This window comes from Poecilia mexicana, unplaced genomic scaffold, assembly GCF_051168715.1.
Source record: "Poecilia mexicana isolate PSO_F unplaced genomic scaffold, ASM5116871v1 scaffold_20, whole genome shotgun sequence".
In the NCBI taxonomy this organism is placed as follows: domain Eukaryota; kingdom Metazoa; phylum Chordata; class Actinopteri; order Cyprinodontiformes; family Poeciliidae; genus Poecilia; species Poecilia mexicana.
Window position 1 is genome coordinate 17,339,605 of NW_028263389.1, and position 21,457 is coordinate 17,361,061.

Below are 21,457 nucleotides of genomic sequence, written 5' to 3' on the forward strand. Positions count from 1 at the left end.
AGACAACAAAACAAAAACACAATAAATCAGTGAAGGGCAATTACTTTTTCACAACACAGTACATTTTACTTTAATTTTAACTCTGACGATGAAAAACAGATGATTTAAAGTACATTTAATCACTTAACTATTATTAAATGTAAAATGTACTGACATTTTCCCACCTGTTAATCCTTTTGGCAACTGCACCACTCAAGTCCTTGAACGTCTAACTGATCTGAAGATATCATTTCACACTGCTAAAGACGGTTTACATCAATCCTTCAGTAGGCAATTCTGAGGATTCTCCAAGTCAAAGTGAAAGTCTGCGTCGGCTGTTGCCTCTGTTGCCGTGATTGGTGTGTGTGTTCTCCGCTTGAAAAGTGCTGTCAATCCAAACGGTTTAGCGGTTTGATGTATGATGAGGCAAATGTTCAGACACTGTCACAAAAGTGAGCACATGCAAGGGGACAATTTGGCCGCCAGGGGAGGAATCATCTGTCTGTTCCCGCTGTCATGATTGATCTCTATCGAAAAAAGATAAGAGATGTGACAACGCTGGCATCAAATAACTGCCATTTGTCTGGTTTCACCTGAACCCCTCCAAATGCCAGCTACCGCAGCACAGAGGTAAACATTTCAAATGACTAAAGAGGAAAATATTTGTTTTGGTTTTTTTTATTTATGGCACTTTTCTAATCTAGAGTTTATCCCTTAAATACAAAGATAATTCCAGAAAAATTAACGCAACCCATTTAAATCAAAGAAAAGCGTTGTAATCCTTCAAAAGCAATCAGGGGTGCTTTCAAAGTTAATGATTTGCCACACAACGTGTTTCATTCATTAAATGGCACTTATTAAAGATTCCCACAGAGTATGGAAGATTACTCATTAAGAACCACATAAAGCCGCAGCGCACAGTTCTTGAATAAATGAATCATATTTTCATACTTTATCAAATTCGCAGTCTGATATAGGAGATGGAAATAGGGCCTCGTTCTCAGAGCTGGAAACTAATGAATTTCTAAGTCTAATCCTTGAAATTACATAAAACATTGCATGGGATCCAATTTAATAAAAGAGTATGTGAATGCTAAAGCAGATATGCTCAGGTTCCCATATATTACAAGTTACATGTATTTTTCACTTAATGTTTAAAGTGTGCACACTGACACTTTTAACCCAATGTGGCTCTTATAAAGTTTTCCACAAGAAGATTCAAATTCCTCCTGCCGCAGAAGCTGCATTTTAATATACACTGGCAGTCTAAGAACAACTCAATCAGTGTTGGACTCGAGTTACATCCAATGAAAAAATGAGAAACCTTCATTTTACACTGGGACTAGGCACAATTGTGGAGTTTTAAAGTGTAAAACAATCCAAACAGTAGTTTACATCAACGACAGAAAGTGACCACCTGAGTGATTTCATGTTTGTTTTAAATAATGCCACCTATCACAGTTCCTTCTTAAAAGCTGCTGAGGTAAGCATATATTTTTCTGTGCAGAGAGAGAGACTGCATGGCATACAATGAAATTAATCAATATCATCACATTTTTGCTGCTATCGTGATGTATTTTTGGTATTTCCGTCATTTATTAATTACAAAATGCGCTTTATAAAAGGAGCATTTCAAGGGAGGACAAAAGCTATTCAATCTAAACCTAATAATTGGTCATGCAGGAACTGATAGTGAATCTTTTAAATCTTCGTAAGGAAATTTTGGTCCAGGGTTTTTTGCCATGAGCAGCAGGTTTAACCCACCCAGGAAGTCTTAAGAGACGGGCCATTTAGACCCCACAAGAATTTTATTCTGTGTGTGGCCTGGCATGCACTTTCACAATAATTTTCCTAATTTTTTATTGTTTAATTATTAACACTGAAGTTATCTGGCGTAAATGAGGCCTGTAGTGCTTTAGAAGTTGTCTTGGGTTCTTTTGAGATCCCTGGTTCAGTCACCGATGAATTCTTAAGAGCAATTTGGGAAGGCTCATTACTGTTCCATGTTTTCTCCATTTGTGGATAATGGCTTTGCGGTGGTTTTCTGGAGTCCAAAAGGCCTACAACTGTCTTTGTAAATCTTTCCAGACAGACAGATTTCAATGAGTTTCTTTGTTGTCTGTTCAGCTTCCTTTTTCCTTTTCTGCTGTTTTCTCTCTGAAATACTTCATAAAATAAATGTTCAGACTGAGTCACAAGTATTATTTTTTTTTATATGAAATGAGACGGCAATATTTATTTCTCGCATTATGGTTATTCGAATCTGAAAGCAGTCAGCAGACTGTGACCCATGCAGGAACAGCATAATAACGTAATCTTTCTCTGATGGATGGCACTGGATAAAAAAGCCAAAACGGACAGCTTCCACGCAGCGAGACAACACTGATCTGATGGGTACAGACACATCCGATCAGTCAGCACCACAACGACTCGGATCTCAACTTTCCTGAAACAGATATACCACAACACGCCTCCGTCTTCTTCCACACACTGGTGGGTTTCCAACTGCAAAGTGGGATTTCCCTTGATACCAGTATTTTTGGCTTACGCCTCCTGAGCTGCTGTGCGTATCGCTGGACTGATACTCTTCATTTTGAAATTTCTGTTTCCACAAACACTGATCTGACTTTAAAGCATCATGTTAAGGAATATTAATTTATCTTTCTTCTTCTTCCTTGTCATTCTTTCCCACTTGCCCATTCACACTTGACCCAAACTCTAATCTCTGCTCACTCATTTTTTCCCTTCAGGTAGTCAGCCCTGCTGTACATAGTAGTAGTATGTCTAAAAAAAATTATATTCAATGTAAGTGGAATATTTTTTGCAGGTGATCTCAGAAAATGAAACTTTATTATATGGAATAGCCACATAAAATAATGTATTTTTAGCCTTTGTTTCTTGTTTGTTGATGATAATTGTTTACAGATCATGAGAACCCAAAATTCTGTCTCAGAAAATTAGAATACTCTTGAAAAGGTCATTACTGGAATCGAATGGTGTCCCTCTATAATCAGCTAATTGACTCAAAGGTTTCCTGAGCCTTTAAATGGACTCTCACTCCGGGTCAGTCAGGTACACGTTCATGGGGAAGACTGCTGACTGGACAGATGTCCAGAAGACAGTCACCAACACCATTCACAAGGAGGGTAAGCCATATAAGGTAACTGCTGAAGAGGCTGTTTGTTCACATATTCAAGCACATCCTAACGAGAATGCCTGAACATCAGCTTATGATCAGAATATGACCCATACAGGCCAGCAAGTCAACCTATGAGCGGCAAATATGAAGAAAAGAAAAAAAGATCAATTTTGGAGCGGTATTAGTCACTGTCCATATTCAAATGCAACTGAGCTGCTATGGCATGACTATCCTGCACCATCGCTCCATTGTGACTGAACTGAATAATTCTGCAAAGAAGACTTAGAAAAAATTCAATCACAACAAGGTGAAAGACTCATTAATAGTTTTCACAACTGCTTATTTGGCAGTTGTTCTGACCAAGGGGGGCAACGTGTAATTAGATATAGGGTCTAGTTAGTTTGTTGCAATTACTTTGTTCCATAGAACTGGGTTGTTTTGAAAATCTTTTTTTTCCCCCTTAGTACATAAAATCAGAGCATGAAACAGACTTTTATTGTATTTACCCAGGCTATCTTTATCTGATATACAACAACAATTTATTTCATGATCTGATTAAGCGTGGCACAAAAAATAAAGACAGAGGAAATATGTCTACATGTGACAGAAATGTTTAAGGATGCTCAGATCCCTGAAATGCAGCCTGCTGACAAAGGATCAAAAAGTGGGAAGATTTCTGAAACAAGGGAGGATACATAAAGGAAAATTACACAATCAGGGAATAGTTGGCACACCTTTTAAGATAATCTGCTAGCAATCATTAGATATGAAAGCAGCTAATATTAATGCAGTTGACAGAAGAAGCAGCTGTGCTACATCATGCCATCTTTAATTGATGAGCCATTAAAACGAGGCCTTTGAATTAAGTATTTTTTACTTCAACACATGCTACCTTGGTATTTTATCTCTGTATGTTTCATTCTTTACTAAAAGGATGCAAAAGTATTTTCTTTGTGTCTTTTTCTCTGTGGTATATGAGCTTTATTTAGCAGCGTTGGCTCTTCAATATTACTCATAAGTTTGATTCCTGTTTTCAGAGCAATTACCGCTAATTTCTTTGTTGTTGTTTTTTCAGATGAAAGTGACTGGAAACTCTGAAAAGAAAAGAAAAAAAAAAAAACGGTTGCCAGTTTTCCTTGAAAGTTTATGGCTTCAAATACCATATTTTAGAAATAAGTAAAAATATGCAACAGATATGAGAATCAACCTTTCCACTGGCTTCAAAGCATCTCATTTTAAAATGCACTTTTCTTATACAGTAGTGCGGCTAAGACATTATTAAAACTGAATCAACAATCACTCAGTTAACAGACTGTTTCCTTGACAATATATTTTCAATAAAAATAAATGGATGCGTTGATGTTTTTTGCAACACAGAAAAGGAATAAAGTAAGCACTATCTACACTGAACATCTGTGTAGGATTTTTCTCACTCACAAAAACCCTCTCTGTCGGAAAGAAAATTCTGCCCCATGATTACAGAACATGTCAAATCACGAACACGATAACTCAAACCTGAGGGTTGAGTGCAAAACACGGTTCAGTTGCTTCAAATGATAACTCAAGACGAGAGTCAACAACCAGACCACTGAGGTGACCGTGGGTGTTGTGAGCTTATATTATATCTGGTAAGTGCTTTCGTTTTTCATTGAGTCAATGTTTCATGTCTCATGTGTCAGTATAAAAACCATGTATTGATTTCTGCAGATAGCATTAACTCATTACTGTCTCCTTCTCTTCCCAGATGATGATCCTCAGTGTTTTACCATAATAATCAGGTTAATCTGGGAATAATACTTTATTGTTGGGTTATACCATCTGTGCCCTACGAGGAAATCAGTGATGGGTGAGAATACCACATTCCTGACAGCAGGGCACAACCCATTCACACACCCTGACCATGACACAAACACACATAAACTATAACCAAATTGCTCTAGTGCAGGCTTTATATGAAATAATGAGAAAAGTAAGTCAATCAACAGAATGTAAGTCCAAACAACGTGCTGCTGCGGGAAAACTACAGTGTCAGAGTTTAAATTGTGTTATTAGCGTCTTTGGTTACTATTGAGCGCCGTAGCCAAACCCTCACAGGTAAAACACATATTGGTAATATGGGAAAAAATGAAACTAACACAATATCTGTATGATTCCCTAATATAATATGTACTGGTGACAGCTGTTTGGAGAAATGGGAGCCACAGCATCTTAAAGAAGAAATTCTGCTTTTCTTGCAGATTATATTTCTTCCCACACTCCATTTTTACTGATCACCATAGAAATATTAAATTCGGGGATATTCAACATTAAAAAAAAAAAAGAAAAAGAAAAAAATCCAGTTGTGTCACCTCATAGGGTGGTTGGTGTGAAAGAAGAAGATGTGGAACATGGGATTAGATAGAAACAGATGACTTGCTGTGGCAACCCCTAAAGGGAAAAGCCAGAAGAAAAAGAAGAAGCTCTGGTTGTGCCACTGTTGGAGGCATCTGCTGTAATAAACACTTAGTCTTTTACATCTCTGTGGAGGCATTGGAGCTCACTCTTTTTACTATAAAGTAGCTATATTTGTTTCAGTGTGACCGACAAAAAGAGAAACAGAAAAATTCTGAAAGAGTGCAAGTGTTTTTTGTGGTTTTAATTCCTTTTGGGGGGGTTCTATCCACATTCCCCCCACTACGCTGTGGTATGAGAAAAGTCTCACACATTTAATTTTTGCACAGAGGGAAGACGATCCAGAAAATGAAGCCTCCTTCTGACCATTTGGTCATGGTGAAAAAATAAAAAAGAATTCCAATTGGTATTTAATTTATTTTCTCTGCTATTCCTTAATAATGTCATTACAGACCCACCACCTGACAGTGGTATTGGCTTTCAAAGTAAATGGCTCAGTTTGTTAAATTATAGTGAGCTGCTCACTTCTTTTTCTGTAAAGCCACAGCTTGTGAGCTCACACTGGGATGACGCAGGTCAATAAAACAATAATCCTCACTTCTTTTTATAAATCATGGCATTTAATGAACAGTGCAACATTCGGCTGTGAGGTAAATAAATGCCTTTCTCCTCTAAACAACATGTTTTTTTTTATTCTAAGCAAATGCTTTAATATTCAACCATTTGCTGTATTTATCTGTTGCATTTGTAGATGCATACTTAAAATCTGTATGCAGAGTGAGCCAATTAAAGAGCACGACTCACATCATCGACCGATCCCCCTGGTGACTAAATTCCATCAGATAGCCGACTTCAATCCCACAAAGCTCCGTAAATATCAGCAAGATGCAAACAAAAGTTGTTTTTTTGGTTTGTTTTTTTCTGGTTCTGTGCTCCATAAACATCAGGCATGCATGTTTAGCCTTGGAAAAAACCCCGGCGTCTTTAAACATCCGGGATAACTAAATATGTAGAGGAAGCTGGGTAATGTTTTGATTATCATAAAAGCTACGGAAATAAAAATATGTTCAGTCTGCAGAGCTGGAAATGGGAGAAATAAATGTTCCCACCAAAGCATAAAAGTAATATTGTCCCTTTAACATTTTTATATTTTTGTCACATTGCAACTACAGTGCATATCATTTGAATTTTATTTGATCCACCAATATAAGGTAGTGCTGAAATATGAAGTGGAAGGTGTGCTAAAATAAAACTGACTAAATCAAGTCCAATCTATCAAACAAAATGCAAAGCTTGAAGCAAATCCGAAAATGGAAAGAGTACGGCACAACTGTAAATCTACCGCAACATGAGGTCCATCCGGTCCAACAGCCCAGTGAGGGAGAGAATAAATCAAAGAAACAGCCAGTAGACCCATGGTAACTCTGGAGGAGCTGGAGAGATTCACAGCTCAAGCTGGTGAATTTTTTTTACTTAAACTGGGCCTTTCTAAAAAAAGATATAAAGCTACTCTCGGGGAAAAAAATAGCAGAGATGTTGTTTGCCACAAGTTATGTAAAGAAGTCAGTAGGGAAAGAAAAGAAGGTCGTCTTCTCAGATCAGATGAAAATTGGGCTTTCTTGCCAAAATGTGAAACCCTATGTGCAGTGAAAAAATGACAAAAGCCTTTACACTGGAATGATAAAAAAATGACATCACCATTAACACACTACACCCCCCCCTCCATCTAACATGGGGATGGTGCCATGATGCTTTAGGGAAGCGGTAGTTCAGCCAGGACAACAACAAATCAACTCAAAGCTTCTTGGACGACAGATGGAGCTCAATACGGAAAAATCTGGGAGGAACTTCAGTTAAAAACTATATACTGGGGAAAATATTCAACTTACAGAAATAAAACTAAATACAGCACCCAGGATTATACTGGAGTGATTTAGATTGACACATACTGTATTTATGCGTTGCAGTGATCAAGTCAAAGCTCAGACTTCGGTCAAATTGAAAATATGTGGCAAAATTTGAAAACTGATGTTAACAGACACTCTCCATACAATCTGTCTGAGCTTGAGCTATTTTTTTTTTATTATTTTTGAAAAGTGAGTAAAAAAATTCTGTCTCCAGATCTGAGAAGAATTGTCTACTTCAAAGTTAGGCACTACGTTGCGTTGTTCCATCACATAAATTGTTAATGCACTTACGTTTCTGTCTGTAACCTGACAAAATGTACAAAGGTTCAAGGGCTGTAAATACATTTTGTGAGGTACTCCACAGTTTTAATTTCGACTTAATAAACCTGAAAAACAGACATGATATTTAATCGTGCCAGACAATCCGTAATGCCGAAGAAAATTCTAAAGCAAAACACAATAAAAGAGTAATATGTTTCTCCTGCTGGCTTTCCAGAAGAACACGCGCTTCACACCAAGCAACAGTGCTAATCCACACAGGGATGCTACAAGCTGCTTGTTTGTCTGCTGGGTGCCAGCCGCCCTCCTCCACCCCACCCCACCTTGCTCTCTGTCTCTGTTACCCCGTGCGGCGCTGGTGTCATTCCCGGGGAGCGGTGATGATTAAAACCCTTCTGTCGTTATCGCAGCACGGCCTCCTCATTGCACCGTGACTCCTTGCCTCCGGTGCGAGCCAGACGCATTGTAGCCTCGCATTCATCTAGCTGTCTCCAAACCACTGGCGGCAGACGGGTGGGCCGCGCTCCCTCCTAAAGCCTGGATACTTGACATTTGTCTTGTGACGGGAGGAAAATAAAAGCACTGGCTTTAGAGGAGCCCTCTGGCTCAGCGTGCAGCTACGAGATCTCCTGATGAAGGTGATGTACACTTAAACATGAAGGGTGCAGTATGTGATTTGCAAAGCCCTCAGGCGGTCCACTTACAAGGAATAGATTCTTTCAACAGACACAAAAAACAGTCAGACAAACAGGGAATAAAACCTGCAGCTCTGGTACTTTATTACTGAGTGACATTCAAGCCTCGTGCTTTAATCACGAGTTACTATAGCCACCCAGGGATCCACAAGACTGAAAGAGCCGCATGATACCAGGGCTGAAAAGGCCGGGGTGGCGGACTCATGCATCACGAAGGCCAGTATGTGAAAGAAAACAAGCTCCAGTCAGTGTAACACCAGAATGAGGGGAAAATATAACTGTCTCTGTGCGATGCCTGCGATTACAATTAAAAACAGTTAGATGATGTATGAAGATGCTGATGTCAAACTAAGTGGATGGAATTATAATTCATGGACAAATAGTACAAGGATGGACAGATGGGGACGAAAGGGTCAACGGTCACAAACCCAAAATAGACCCGCTTGTAAGAAATGTAAGTCTAATGTTTAAGTTACATGAAACATTTTTAGATATTTCTTCTTTTTTTTTCCTACAAGACAAAACAATTACTTGGAGTGGGAGAAAAGTACAGCTCCATCAATATAATTAAGACAATGCTAGATGTCAAATGTTTAAATAAATCCACAAACAGCTTACCATAAACAGAAACTTATTTAATAACCATTTGAGTTTCCATATACCAAAAACTCACTGGCTTCTGCTTAATGATGTCAGTGCAGGAACCTTAATATCCTTTTATTACTAGCTATTATTACATTAGTTTTGGTGTTGTGCACTTCCTACTACTTTACATGTACACTTAAGCAACAATAGTATGTTGAGTGATTTTGTGCAAATGCATGAACTGTCAGTCTACTGCTATCAACAGCACATCCTGCTTCAAAAAGCTGCCTTTCCTTAAATATTGAAATATTCAAAGGAAGCAGACACAGGAAACAAAACCATAACAAAAAAAGCAGCAACAAGGAACACCAAACTATTTTCATCCATTATCAGTGACTGCTTTTTAAATCTATTTGAGCCAATTGGGGCAGAAGTTGACTTCTGAGGATCGTTTCACATCCCCTGGCTTGTTTTCCGTGTACCAGAGTGGGGTCCAGACCCCACCGTTGGGAAACAATGCTCTATATTACCTGCCTGAACTGCAGGAGACAGCCAGATTTATATCTGGCCTTCAGCTATAATGTTCTTGATTTAGTTCAGTAACCACAGCAACCAGGCAGTGTAAAGCATCATGTACTATAAAAAAAGAAATGCAAAAATTAAAAAAAAAAGATACATAGTGAGATTCATGTTTTAGGAAAGGAAAAAAAAAAGAAACACGTTAATATCCATAACTAAAGCAATCTCATCGTCTTCTGACCTCGGTGTCAAAAATTCACAGCTGTATGCCACATAAGGATTGGACATGGCTTTTTCCTTTGTGTGACCTGCTTCGGTTTTAATTAGATTCTTGGTCCGAGGGCAGACACGGCTCAGTCCGCCACGGCTCCTCTTCCACCTGAGTGCCTGTCATATTCAGATGTCATACTTGTGTCGCCTTGTCACATCTTTAAATACTCCCCTCAGGATGTAATTAATCCTCTCATTCAGGCACCTGGCATTTCCCATAACCTGAACTCCGCTCTTGTTATTGCAGCTTACTGGAGGTTTATGCGTGTGTGCATGCTTAGCAGTGCTAATGTGCGCGGATAATTGTCTCCAAAGGACTTTACCATATTGCTGAGGTGCGTGGCGTTGGAGGCAGCTGTTCAAAAACCTCCTTGAGGTCTGTCATCAATTAGAGCATAGTCCTTGGCAGTATTACCATTTCAGCTTCACCTTCAGACTGAACTACAAGTAATCAGCCAATATATATTACCAAATACAGTCCTAAGTAAGCACCTTATAACTGTATTTTCCATTATGCACCGCTTGGAAGTTGTTGAGGCCATTCAGGATTAGGCTCTTTTCCCAAGGGCACCTTGTGGATTCAATTTGGGATTAGGAACTTGGGTAACGTGTAAGAGACAGGATGCTACCCATTGAACACAGGGTCACATGAATTCCTCCTAAAGCCATCAGCCCTCAGCCAGTTAATCGCCAGCACAGAATTGCAGCGTAAAGCTTAGAATGTATTCCGGCTCCGGTACTTTGTCAAAGTCAGCAGGGGCCACGGTCTAGGCTTGTACTGCAAATGAGACTAATTAGAAACTTACAAAGATGGAGGCACAGCACTGATTGCAACACACTCAATCCTGGGCTGCTGACTAACAGCTAGTGTCTCATCCCCGGGGTGTATTCTGAAAGATATATGAATCAACGGGATGTTACAGACTTAAGAGCAAGCGCACACAAAAAAACAGGCCATTTAGCAGCCGGTATGAGCAGAGGTATTGAATACCACTGGAAAAAAGACACAGTTTACAGTAAACTACAAACAACAGCAATAATAGCTCTAAAGGTTCTTTAGAAAAGCTGAATACTGACTCACCCACTCAGGAGACTTTGCAACTACAGTTTTTTTTTTTTTTTTTTTTTTTTACAAATAAAGGTGAAATTTAATGTCATATTTATGATTTCAAGAGTACCTTGAAGACCTAACTTCTTTAAAGAAATAAATAAAACTTTCCGTTAAACTAATGTTAGAAACGGTTCAGTTGTTGCTTTTAATGCCACAGTTTGCAGTTATGTTGTAGTGAACTGTAATCAGCTCATGGTATTTTGCCCCTAACACTAAGAATAATTACACTATCAATTTCTTGGCTGACTGCCTTTAATACCCACAGCTGATGTGAGCCTCATACTCCGCTGCAACAAGTGCTAATAGGCAGAAAAATGCTGGAAGCTTAAATGGATGTGTATCTGTAGCGTGAGTACAAAAACCTGATAAAACAAGTAAATACACTTTGTGGGATTTTTTTGACTATTATACATTATTTGAATGTTAAAGGCACAAGTGCCTGCAGGAGGCACAAAGGGATAAAGTTAGTTTAAAGCAGAGTTTCTATGGAAAGTGAAAAGTCTAATTCAGCACGGAAAAACATTTGAATATAAAGACTTTATTCCTTGTCACATAATTTAAATGTTTCCAATCCATTCATCCTTCCCTCCATCCATAAAAGCTGAAGTATGTAACTTTTACAAATTTGTTTAAACTGTCACCATGTTGTAATATGAGACTGATAATCTGTGAAAAGATCGATCCTCCCAGTTCCTCCCTGTTTGCAAAAATGCATGGCTCTCAATCGAAGACAACAAATCAGCACCAGGAGGAAGGTCGTAGTGCTGCCACTCAACCTCTGGTACACGCTGCTAAATGTACTAATGGCGTCATTCTAACTAGACTGAGCATTCATGGAAGGCTCCGTTGTCAGAAACCAGCTGTAGCCTAGCAGAGAGAAACGGGGAGGTTGTGAGGAGCGTGTACATGTGTTGATTGACAGCGCTAAGAGCCTCCTCCTGCCTCTGATTGGTTGATTCTTATGGGCAGTGTATTTCAGTAGATGACAGCAGAAGGAGAAGGCAGAGGAGCTTGATTGTTTTCACAGGTTATCGATCTCATATTATAGCATCACAATCCAATGATAGCTTTAATGTAAAAAAATAAATCAATAAAAATTCTATTTGTAAAAGTTACATAATTGAATCACGGCCTTGAGTCTTTCTACATGGTGTTCGGTCTGAGTACTCCTATCTTTTCCCACAGTCCAAAAACACAACTGTTGTGTTAATCGATCTTTAAAAAATATTTCTTAACTGTGACTATGTGTGTGTATGTTTATTTGTCGTATTATTAAGACTGATGGCCTGTCCAGGGTGTATCCCGCCTTTTTGCTCGACACCCGAAGACAGACACCAACCTCCTGTCATGCTGCAAGAACAAGCTGGTGTCAATAGCAGATGGAATAGTTGTGTCTGGCAAAGCGAAGCTAAAGCTGCAGGAACGGACGAGAACCATCAGAGAAAAGGTGGAGGGGTTGTTAATCTGTTACACGTAGTACCTGAATCAGTTTCAGATTTTATGTGCTTTCCTTTCCTTTCCTCTATTAACTGTTGAACGTTTTACAGTCACCATTTAAATGTAATTTGTCAGAAGTGATACACAGAGCTCTGTAGCATCACAAATCATCCATTTGGCTTCTTTTACTTCCTTCTCGCACTGCATGTAATACATAACAAAACCTATTCATAAGGCAGAGGACTGCCATCAGCGTAATTCTGAAAATTTAAACCATGAATAATGTCTGCATATACAACACTGTACAATGCAGTTATGTGCTTGATTTGTGTGCTCTGTAAAATTACCAGTAAAATACGTTGAAATTGTTGTTTCTAGGTAGGCTTAATGGGCATGAGTAATTTATGGCACTCTTTAGATGCACAACTTTGTATTTTTTCAAAACAAATTAGCGACTCAGGAGCCTAAATATTGTTCATCAAGCCCATAATAAGGTTTTACTTGGTGTCCCTTTAAGAAGGAGGGCCAGTAAACAACTATTTGGCACGCTGTCAGCTCGGTTCACCCGTACAGAAAGGTGAACATGTTCTTGTGCCTTTGCATTTCATACCGCGCTTGCTCCGATGAAAATGTACTTAATACACACTGAGCCCTGGTGAGCATTGCACTTGACTGTGAAAGAACACAGACCACTCAAAGCAAGTAATTATATCCCATTAAAGCTTTCCAAATATCAACCTTGGGGATTCAAAGAATCCACTTAGCTTAATGAAACTCCTCAGCTGAGGCTGTGAAAAGTACGAGCTCTGGTCATTGAGCCGAGAGTCTAGAAAACATGATATGAGAATAATAGGAGGTTTATGGGGCAGACACGCCGTTTGAACATCATTTATGTAAATGTCTGCTCTCACTCTAATTGATATTGATCTAATGAAATCTCATTCAAGAGTCATCAATGGGTGCAAGTGTTCTCACCAACTTTGTTAGAGAGCATCGAACAGCTAGAGGCAAGTGATCGAATTTTTATCAGACCTCCTCCAGTTTGGGACATTTTTGCTGGATCACATTTATTTTAATGGATTTAATCACTTAAGGCAGTTATCTGCAAATTTTTCGTTTAATAGCTCACAATGTCACAGACAGCTGGGGTCCAAACTACTGCGGGTTAAACGACAAACAATACAAATTAGCTGTTGAACAACAGTGCAAGCAGATGACAGGAGCAGCTTTAAAAAATAGTTATTACCCATTATATTCATTTACTGAAAATGTCTTTCACTTTGAATTAATTGTAATAAAAACCTCTTCACAATCAGAATGCACCACAGCTCTTCCCCAGTGATTGTTGGAGGTAGGTGCCAGCTGCCCTGCAAGGATAGGATAGGTGAAGGGGTGGGGTTCCACTCCAAATTAAAAAAGTGACCAATAAATATTTTATTTATTTATTTAAAAAAAATCTGCAATTGCTGGATGGAGCATAAAACACCAGCTTTCAGTCTGCTAGAACAACCTGCTCAGATCTGGTCAGCCTAGTTCGTGTTGAGTTTGGACTGCATCGAAGAGAACCTCTAAAGATGGTGCGTTGGTACCGCAGCGAATCTTCAGCAAGAACCTATTTAGTCATTTACTGCTTGGATCACTTTGTTGATTGCAGTGGAGGGATGATAATTGTCCTCCAGCAGTAAGCCAGCAGCAGGAGGCGGTGTCGGCTCGTCATTGTTGATGGGTTTACGCCGCCTCGGTGTAAATCCGGAGAGCAACAGCTGTGACACCGCTGACGAAGACGGAAGTATGCTGTCGAAACGTCAGGTAGGTCTGAAGAGACGAGGTAATTTGAGGGTCTAATAATGAAAGAAACTCTGGGCCTTTAATGCCCAGATTAAATTAGCTTTTTTGGAAGACGACAATTGTGTTCTGCAACTTTGTTAGCAAGAATACGAAGCTATTTAAAAGCCGTAAGTGAGGTAATCCTGCACAATCACAACCCTTAAGTGCATTAAAAATATATTTTAGCAAAGCCACATGGGAACTTTCAAGTTTTCAGTGTTGAATCTGTTTTCTGATCCATCTCTCAATGATATGTGAATTTTTTAAATTGAAAAATAAATTGACTATAAACACTGTAGAGTTCATGATTCCCCTTTAACACAAACAGTGTTCTGTAGAAATAATCATCCACTGTCTTTAAGTCGTTTTTTTATTTTTATTTTACCCATGTAAAAAGAAAGAGTTAAGCCGACTTCCCTGAAGAGAAAGACATCACTGCATATTAACTCTTTAATTAGCCCACAGACGTATGAACTTCTCAGCTTCGTGGATGTTGACTTATATTCAGAGATTTATGGAAAGTTTTCAGAGAAACTGCAGAGATGTAAAGAGTACCAACAAAAGCAATATTTATTTAGGGTATCAAAACTTTGATTGTTCAAACCAGAATATGTTAATATGGATATCTTGGCAAATGAAGGTTCAGCAAGAAGCTTCATTAGATGAAGTTCTCTTGAAAGACGGGGGAAAAAAACAACATTCCCTGTGATTGTATGCAGGCTTTTTGCAGCTCATCTTAAACTTTGATGTTTGTCCCATCATGCTCTTTCGCTGGCTCCAAAAGTCGTTACGCCGACACGCCACAAAGCTATTTACTTTATTGTGATGCACATTATTTTTATTTCAGAATTGCTCCGTTTCTTCCCAGTGTTATGGCTTAATGAATGTTTACGGTGAAAATGATTGGTTATGGAAGAGTTTGTTTTGTGAAGCATCCCTCTGATTTCTGTGTCTGAGAGATAAAAGTGTCCCTGCATTGCAGTGCTTTTTCCAAGTCCATGATTTGGAACTACATTTATAAAGATGCAAAAACACGTGTGGACGTGTTGCTTCGAGGCAGAGGATGAAGCCTAATATTATGGAATGGCCTCTATTTTTCTGTTTCCTTGCAAGACTGCTTTGCATGAGTTTTGCAAAGCCTCGGCAGGGCAGTGGCTAATGAGCCGAATATGAAGATGTAGCAAGGACTGCAGCTGCACTTTCTCAGAGTAATACGCCCTACAAGTCAACAAACCACCTCACAAATTATGCTGCACGCTTTTCTAAACCCATTTTACAGACTTTTCGTGTTTTGAAACAGATATGTTTTCTATCCCATTTTACACTTCTTGCTAGTTATGTTTTGAACCCATTTATTTAGGCTTTAGAATTTAAAGTATCATCTTAAATTGAATAAACTAGGCATGGATTAAAATTACATTTTCAACACCAATTTTTTTTTTAGCTTGTTGCATACAGTATAAGCACTCATATCTCAAACTTTTGTCAGATTGCAATTATGAATTATGTCTTTCATTGGAATTTTGGGAGACAGACCAGGAACACATAATTGTGAAGAAGGCAGAAATTGCTTGCTGGGAATTTTTGAGGTTTGTCAGTTTTGCACACGTGGAGACTGGGCCATTCTAACAAGTAAATATACTTAAAAATACAAATACTTGAGGAAACAACTAATTTAAAGTATCTCCATTATAGCATGTAGCTCTGGGTGGTAAAGATTGCATTCACAGCAGGTTTTGATACTCTGATTTTTTGCTGAATCTGTTTTTTTGTGCGTGTTTTTGTCGTGTGTGTGTGTGTGTGTGTGTGTGTCTGTGTGTAGTTGTTCTTCATACTGCTAATTAAATGCGGCTGCAATCAGACTTCTGTGTGAACATTTTACGACCCCAAAACTACCCACATGCACAGAATAAGAACATAGACGTCACACAGCAGTTCACTGTTCGCAGAAGTAATAATAGACGCAGCCGTCTATGAAGTGATTATAAAGATGTCGAGCAATGGGAGGTGACAGTATCGTCACAAAAACATAAGAGAATGAAGGAAACGAAGAAAGAAGAAAGCTGAGTGTTCGCATTGCTGGCTTCAGCCATCGCTTACGTCTGAATGTAATGCATCTGGCTTCTTCAGTGCAGAATTAAAATTAATCTCTCATGTTAATGGTGTGAGAGTCGGATAAAATGTGATATGGCCCTTCAGACTCCAGACGCTTTGAAAACTATCTGATGCATATCTAACTTAGTACCACATACGCACATTTCTTCCAGGTGAAACTATCTGAATTTGGCTGTTCAGATGCACGATTCCATCACCACTATGCTTTACTGTGTTTTATACATCTTCAACACACCTACTGTTTGGCGTTTAACCAAAAGGAGGTTTGATTTTGGCTTCATCAGGCCTGACCATCTACTTTCAAGTGTTTGCTGTGTCGTCTAAATGGATTGTGGCAAACCGCAAACATGCTTCTTTAGGCCTTCCTTTCTACTACAGCTTTCTTCTTGCCACTCTGGCACAGAGGACCGGATTTTAGAGTGCACAACTAATGGTTTTCTTGCCCATAGATCCTCAAACCTGAGTCCTCCAGAGTTTAAATGGGCCTCTTGGCTGCTGCTCTGATTAATGCTTTCATTGCCTCGCCTGTTACTTTGGATGGAAGCCTGTGTCTTGGTAGGTCTGGAATTTCAACACGCTCTTAAAATTTTCAGATTATCAATTTCATACTTCTGTGTGCGAGGTTTATAAAGGCAGCCTTAAATTTCTCTACAACTTTCTCCCTGCCTGCTCTTTTCTTTTGTCTTTATGCTGCTGTTTGTTCTTTAATGTTCTCTAACGTCTGAGGCTGCGTTCATACTGAGATGAAATTACAATCAAATAGATTCAATTAATGGAAGTATTTGGCCTCTGAAAGTAACTGATTGAACTTTATTTTATAGCAGACTTTGCATAACATTGGTTTAACACAATACATATTAGCTGTATCCATTTCATATTGATCAATTTGGTGGATGCAAACCTTCAGGCTGAATGGTCGAGTGCTGGGTTTATGGCAGGTAGATTTCCAGTAAAAACCTGGAAATGTGTTACAGTAAAAAGGAAGGGCAGGTCTTCAATTTTTTTTTTAAATATGTGGATTATTAAGCTTTGATAGAAATATTTTTGCTTCAACTAACAATGAAAAAAATCACATCACTTTTTAGAAAAACAAGATATTGATCAATTAGTTTTTTTTATAAATAATGATGGGAGCATAAAAATGTTCTCCAGGTCTGTGCAGTATTTAAATTATTTAAATAGCATCTTAATTTTGCAGTCAAAATACAGCATCAGACAAAAGCCCGATTTTACATTCAATAGCTCATTTAAAGCTGTGCAAGTGTATAATTTTTTCCCGCTCTCACAGCTGTTATCACAACTATGACAATGTGTTATTTAAACTGGCTACATCTACAGATGTTCAATGTCTAACTGCAGGGTAAAGTGTGCGCTTCCGCAGTTGGCATTTAAGTTATTATCTGTAATGCATTGTAATGTAATGAAAATAAATTACAAAAACAAAAGCAATTGGTTCATGGTGACACTGATTTTATGAAAACTACTGACACAAGACTGGGGAAAGCAAACACTGACTGGCGATACTCATACTTGGTTTTTGTTCTGGTAGTAATATATTTTATATAAAGACAATAATCACAAAAAAACAATTCCAGGATACACAACACAAATCAGCATTCAGCTAAAGATGGCAAGGTCATTAAGTGGACACAATGCTGTCCCTTCATCCATGTGTGAATGTGAAGCAGAAATGGAAATCTTTGAAGTGGAGCTCTAAAGCCTTTACCATGTGGGCCACAAGCAGTAAGGGCTTATGCAGGAAAATAATAGTTACCAATCAAAGAGTCACCTCAGGGCTGTGTCTTCTTCCCTTTCTAAATACACAAATGACTTCAAGTGCCCATAAAAACAAATATAGTTTAATAATTTTATGCTGTCAGACAGGTTCTACTTGTTAAATTGAACCCAGCTTTATAAAACAAATATGGCTAATGTGATGTAATTTATGATTTAACAATGACAGTATTTGCATCTTCACATCTTGCTGGGTTGGTTTGGTTAGGTTTTTCCCTCAATGTACCAAATTAAGATGTAAAACCTGCTTTTTATATTTATTTCATCTTATAATGTACATTTATTTGTAACAACACAAAAGACATACAGTGGACCACAACTGTCCACAAACAGCTGAAACACTTGAGACCCGTCAAAAAACACTTATAACTGTGGTATTTAATAGATCAAACAGCAACTAAAACCTTTATTCACAAACATATGCACAGTGGAAACTGTTGTAGCACGAACACAGAAGCTAATATCTACAGTGTTCAGTGGTAATTAGACATTCAGGGGGACGGGTGCTCAAGCAGAACAAAAGGGCACCTTATGCGGCACCCAGCTGCCTTAATAGTGTGAGATTTAAAAACAGACAGATCCTACATTATGTATACATATCTGTTTCAAATCAACAGCCATATGCTGTCTGATGCAGATGTTTAATAATGCTCAAAGTTCTACAGGTTGGTTTCTCTAACAATCAAAATGGCAACAACAGAACAAAGTATAGCAATTTCTACTGACCTTACGATTTGTTGAAATGTACTTTATTTGGCCTTAGCGAAAAGTGGATAAATGACCGTGAAGGTAGATTTGTGTTCTTTATCATTACACAACATAATACAGCACTTTCTTCGCTGAGCCTACTTCACAAACACAGAGCTATCCGCACTGTCTGACATTTACAGCAATTGTGTGTGCTGACTGCAAGAGGGTGGGATGAAATTACACCTACCTGTCTTGGGCTCCACCGAGAAGTACGGCTGCCCGTGGATGATGCTGTAGACCACCCGGGCACTGTTCCCGTAAGTCGGGTCATCTGCATCTGTGGCTGCCACTTGCACCACCATGGTTCCTGTGGGCAGACGGCCACTCATTAGTTTCCAAGACAACATTCAAGGGCCAAGTCATGCTGGGCTAAATGTGGAAATAGTCATATCAGCTCAGTGTGTGACAAATGCGACTTGAAAAGCAAGGGAGGAGAGGGATGAAAATGTAACTTCTGAGCCACTAAATAATCTCATTAGTCATTGTCTTCACACTGTCTTCTTTCATTGAGACTGGTGATTACTCTGAATTTGTGTATTGCTTCATGCAAGTTGCTTGACTGAGTTTCAAACACTTCCCCCCCCCCCCCCCCCCAATAAGAATGAACAAATAAAACACTGTTACTGCCTCAAATTCACAGAGAAACCGAAACAGAATTAAACCGTTACTTCGAGCCTTTAGAGTCCACTTGAGACTTTTAGCCATTTGCTTTGCACAGATCACTAAGCAGCCCTCTTTTTGTCATTTTATTAAGTCTCAACAAAGTAAATAAAAAAAAATAAAAAAGTGAAACTCTCTAGGGCTTTAGAAAGGTCAAATATGCCCCCTGGCAATGTTAGCAGGATGTATTTTCTTTTTTATCTTATTCCACTCTGGCTAAATAAGAATCTATTAACAGTTCCAGAAACAAATGAGAAATAAATAAACCTGTATTTACACTATAATACAAGACCTGCACAGGCAGTGTCACATCCAACAGAGTTAGGATGAAAAAATTGTTCCTGGGGAGTATATTGTTCTGCAGAGAGAAAAGTGTAGCTGTGAAGTTCAAATTATATCTTAAAGCAAGTGAAAGATTGCAGCCATAGGGTGCAAACATCTGAGGTGTTTTCCTTTTGCTTGTTTAGGGTGTTCTTTCAAAATGTCATCAAATTTCTACAGAGCACAGAAGGAAGCGTTTTGTGCTTTTGGTATTTAAATGAATAAGTTGTGTCGCTGTTTGTAAAAGGAAATGTGTTTTTGAACACTATAATTTAACTCAACTTTGTGTTTGGTTCTGGTGTAAAAAAAAAACAAAAAAAAAAAACAAAGCACAAAATTGGACTGAAAGTGTTGTTCATGATCAGAAAAAAAAGTCGTCATTCAGACATCTGGATGAAACATACTGGAAGAGACAAAACAAATTACAACAGACAAAATAAATAAGTAAACAAGACAAGGCAGCGTAAATGGTATAATCAGTAAATGCTGCAATATTAAGGAGTTATTCCATTCCACTGCTGCTAAATATGAGATTGCTACAAAGTCAATAACTCAGTGTAATATACGTCGCTTTTTTTTTTCCAGTTTCCATTTTCAACTTAATTTTCGTGTATGATCGAATTGAAATGTAAGTAATTGAAATAAGAGCCACGTTCTGAACTGAAGAAGTTATTTGGATTTGAGGTGAAAAGCCAGAGAAGCCATCCGGCCGCCTTATGCTCTGATGGTTAGACGATGTTTCTATTCAAACTTGTCACAGACCGCTTAACTTTACCAGTTATTATATAATTAATAAAAAATATAGATTAAAAGTTCGTTGAATATGCATGTAGCAAATTATTTCAAGGCAGCAGAAATATTAACTACAACCAAAAGCACAGGTGTGCTATACAGACATTTTTTTTTTTTTTTAAATTAGAGTAACCTAAAGCTGAAAATTGGAAAGATTTGCCGGCTTCATAATCACACACTTTAAAATTAATGTATTGCGATTTATGCATTATTCTTAGCACATTGATGCATTATTAACAGTTTCTATTCAGACAACTGGTTGGTTATCAAGTCTATATAACCACCGAACGTGAAGCTGTTTCAATAATCCAGTTCAACAAGTGAAACTCAAATATTAAGTAGATTATTTCCCTTAAAGTGATATGACGCATTTGTTTTTATTATTTTTGTAGATTGACGTGCAGCTAATTAAAAAAAAAAATGCAGATTCTTCCAAAAATCTGAATATGGTGCTAGAACACCACAGACATATCAAACTATACCATTTAACATAACTGTGCTTTTCCCCCTGGTACTCATGCTCCTTTTCTCCTTCAAACAAACTTTCCATTATTATGCCTGGATACATCCCTCTGAATAATGTGTGGGTCATAACTTGACCGTAACGGACATTAATATCCTTTTTATTGGTCTTATTGATGAGCAATTATATCACAATCTTTTTTTTTTATTAAGTTTAGATTTCATTTATTAAGACATAACAGTAAAAAAAAATGGTTGAAAAAAAAAAGAAAGCCACATTGTAGTCCTGCGAAGAAACATGGAGGAAAGGAAAGAATCATAACCTGCAGACAATCCTGGAAAATGTCGATTGAGATTACTAGCTCCAGGTCAAAGCCGACACTGTGCTCTGCTATGAAAGTCCAGATACGTGGCCTGGTCCTGT